This window comes from Megascapheus bottae, chromosome X (assembly GCF_031878675.1).
Source record: "Megascapheus bottae isolate mThoBot1 chromosome X, mThoBot2.hap1, whole genome shotgun sequence".
Taxonomy (NCBI): domain Eukaryota; kingdom Metazoa; phylum Chordata; class Mammalia; order Rodentia; family Geomyidae; genus Megascapheus; species Megascapheus bottae.
The window spans coordinates 52,581,251-52,585,014 of record NC_143547.1 but is presented as its reverse complement, the minus strand read 5'-3'; positions in this window follow the sequence as shown (position 1 = coordinate 52,585,014).

The following is a 3,764-nucleotide window of genomic DNA, read 5'->3' as shown; positions in this document are numbered from 1 at the left end:
CCTCCGGAGGTGCAAGGTCTCCTTAAATCCAAAGACTCTCTCTTGAAACAAGTGACAGAATTGAAAAACGTGCTTCATTTAAAAAGAGAGTTAAGGGACCTCACTTTGCAACTTCATGATTTACAAATGGATCTTGTTGGGGAAGCCGTGACTACCCCCCATGCCTCGGGTAACAAGCCCGCTAAAACACCCTCAGCCTCAAAGAGCCGCAATAGTAGACTCAGATCCGGGGCGCAAACTGTTTCCCTTTCCTTCCCCGTAATTACTCGCTCTAACACTCAACCTCGGGAACAAGAGGGGGAGGGAGGAGAAGCGGGAGAGTAGGAGGTGGACACCACCAGAAGGCAGGAGGAGGGACAAAACCTAGATTCCTCTGCCTCCGAGGCGGAAGGGGGTGATCAGGAGGAGGCAAGGAGACATTCTCAAATTACATATAGGAAATTAACGTTTAAACAAATTAAAGAACTACATTCGGCTGTTAAGAATTATGGAATTAACGCCCCTTTTACTTTAACAGTACTGGAGGGCCTCGGGGGTGAGGGATATTTATTACCTCTTGAGTGGCACAAGATTGTACAGTCTGTTTTAACCAGGAGTCAATATCTAACCTGGAAAGCTGAATTTATAGATAAGGCAGAAAATCAAGCTATTACCAATAAAAAACATACACAAATGGCTTCATGGTCTTCTGATAAAATTTCAGGGAGGGGCAAATTTGCCTCGGAGGAAAAACAACAAAAACTCCCTGCAGGAATATTAACCCAGACTGCTCAGGCTGCCCTGGCCGCCTGGAGAGCCGTGCCCGCTGCAGGAGCGGTTACTACCTCTCTTTCCAGGGTAGTACAAGGCAATAATGAACCATATTCTCAATTTGTTGCCAGACTGTTGGAAGCAGCCGAAAGAATATTAGGTGAGGTAGATACAGATGATATTATAGTTAGACAGTTGGCCATAGAAAATGCTAATGCAGCCTGCAAAGCTGCTTTAAGAGGCAAAACAAAGACCCTAGATTTAAATGGTATGATTAAAATTTGCAATGATGTGGATTCCTTTGAACATAAAATGTCTAAATCTATTAATTTGGCCATTGGAGCCATACTCCAAAACCAGACTCCACCTTCAGGAAAACTAGGACAAATATCTAGCCCTAAAAACTGTTTTAAATGTGGACAAATTGGACATTTTGCTAGAGAATGCCCTGGAACTATTAAACAACCCAACTTTCCTGGGACGATTCCCCTCCCCCTTCCCCCTCGCCTTTGTCCTAAATGCAAAAGAGGCCGTCACTGGGCTAGAGAGTGCCGGTCCAAGACCGATATAAATGGCCAGCCTTTATCTGCGGTCTCGGGAAACGGGCTTCGGGCCCCAGTAGGGGGCCCTACCTACCCACCACGACAACCAATGACCCCTCCCGCCCAAAATCTGCCTCTGATGCAAACATCGCGGACTCAGACTTGTTCCGAGCCACTGCAGGCAGCGCAGGACTGGACCTCTGTTCCTCCACCACCAGAATTATAACTCCAGAGGAAGGAACAGTTGTTATAAACTCTGGAAGGTTCGGGCCTCCCCCGCCAGGAATGTTTTTTCTTATTATAGGCCGAGCTTCAAGCTCACTGCAAGGACTCTCTGTCATTCCCTCGGTGGTTGACACCGATTATTCAGGCGAATTAAAAATTTTAGTTCATGCCTCTCCAGGCCCTCTTGCCATATCGGCAGGCCAACGCATTGCACAAGCCCTCCCTCTGCCCGTAACAGGACAGTTCCCATATAAGCATCCCCAGCGTGGCAATTCTACCCCAGGATCAACAGATATATTTTGGGTACATCAATTGACAGAATCTCGACCAACTTTAAAACTTTTTTTGGAAGGAAAACAATTCCTGGGTCTTTTAGATACAGGGGCCAATGCTACTGTCATTGCAAAACAACATTGGCCTATCTCTTGGCCTCTGGAACCCACCGCTACCCATTTAAAAGGTATTGGGCAGACTCAAAATACACTCAAGAGTTCTAAAATATTAACATGGACAGACCCAGAGGGAAACATTGGGACAGTTAAACCTTTTGTGGTGGACGGACTCCTGTAAATCTATGGGGGAGAGATATAATGACCCAAATGGGAGTTATCATGTTCAGTCCTAATGAGACTGTGACTAACATGATGCTCAAGTCTGGATATTTGCCAGGAAAAGGGCTGGGAAAGCATGAGCAAGGAATTAGTCACCCAATTATACCCACCCCCAAATGGGATAGAAAAGGTCTTGGGACCGACCTTTTTTCCTAAAGACCACTGCTCCCCCTGCACTCCAAGCCAATAAAATAACTTGGAAATCTGACAATCCGGTTTGGATAGACCAGTGATCCATGCCTCAAGAAAAGGTTCAGGCTGCTCTTCAGTTGGTGCAGGAACAATTAGAGCAGGGACATCTTGAACCTTCTACCTCTCCCTGGAATACTCCCATATTTGTTATAAAAAAGAAAAATGGGAGTTGGAGGTTACTGCAGGATCTAAGGGAAATTAATAAAACCATGGCACCCATGGGAGCCCTACAACCTGGACTGCCCTCTCCCACAGCTATCCCTAAAGAATTTTTTAAAATTCTAATAGATATAAAAGACTGTTTTTTCTCCATTCCCCTCGATCCTGGAGATTGTAAAAGATTTGCCTTTTCCATACCCGTGATAAACCATAAGGGCCCTAATCCCCGCTTTCAATGGCGAGTGTTGCCACAGGGTATGGCTAATTCTCCCACTCTTTGTCAAAAATTTGTGGCTCAATCCATAGACCCAATTCATGTTCAATACCCTCATATATATATTATACATTATATGGATGACCTATTAATTGCTGCCAAACTAGAACTGGAGGCACATCAAGTGACTCAAAAAATAGTTATTGCTTTACAAGACAGAGGACTTTTTATCTCCCCAGAAAAAATTCAAACTTGCTATTCCTTCTTGCTCCTGGGTTTTCAATTAGAACCCTCTTTAATATATGCTCAAAAAATTCAAATCAAAAGGAATAAGCTAAATTGTCTAAATGATTTTCAAAAACTCCTTGGAGACATTAATTGGCTACGTCCTCACCTTAAATTAACAACAGGAGATCTCAAACCCCTGTTTAATATTCTACAGGGAGATTCTGACCCTTCCTCCCCCAGAAAACTTACGCCCGAAGCTGAAAAAGCCCTAATAAAGTTAGAGGAGGCCATTACACAACAAAATATAGGTTACTTCAACCCCTCCTTGACCCTTTATGTAATCATTTTTGCCACAGAATTTACACCCACCGGTTTATTGTGGCAAAAAACCATGCCCCTGTTATGGATTCATGCCTCCGCCTCTCAGTCCAAGGTACTCCCCTCCTACCCCTTTTTGGTCTCCTAACTTATTTTTCTGGGGCTCAAGACTTCTCTCAGATATTTTGGCAAGGATCCTGATATCATAATCACCCCTTACTCTAAGGAACAAATTAATTGGTTACAACAAAGACAAGATGATTGGGCTGTTTTATGCACTGGGTTCCAGGGTAGCTTTGATACTCACATGCCCAGCGACAGACTTATTCAATTCCTTAATATCACTCCTTTAGTTTTCCTAAAAAATACCTTGATAAAGCCCATCCCCAATACTTTGAGCATCTTTATTGATGGTTCGAAAAATGGAAAAGCTTCATATGTTATTAATAATGTTTCCCACTTTGTAAATACTTCCTTTAAATCTGCTCAGTTAGTAGAATTATTTGCTGCACTTTGTGTTTTTCA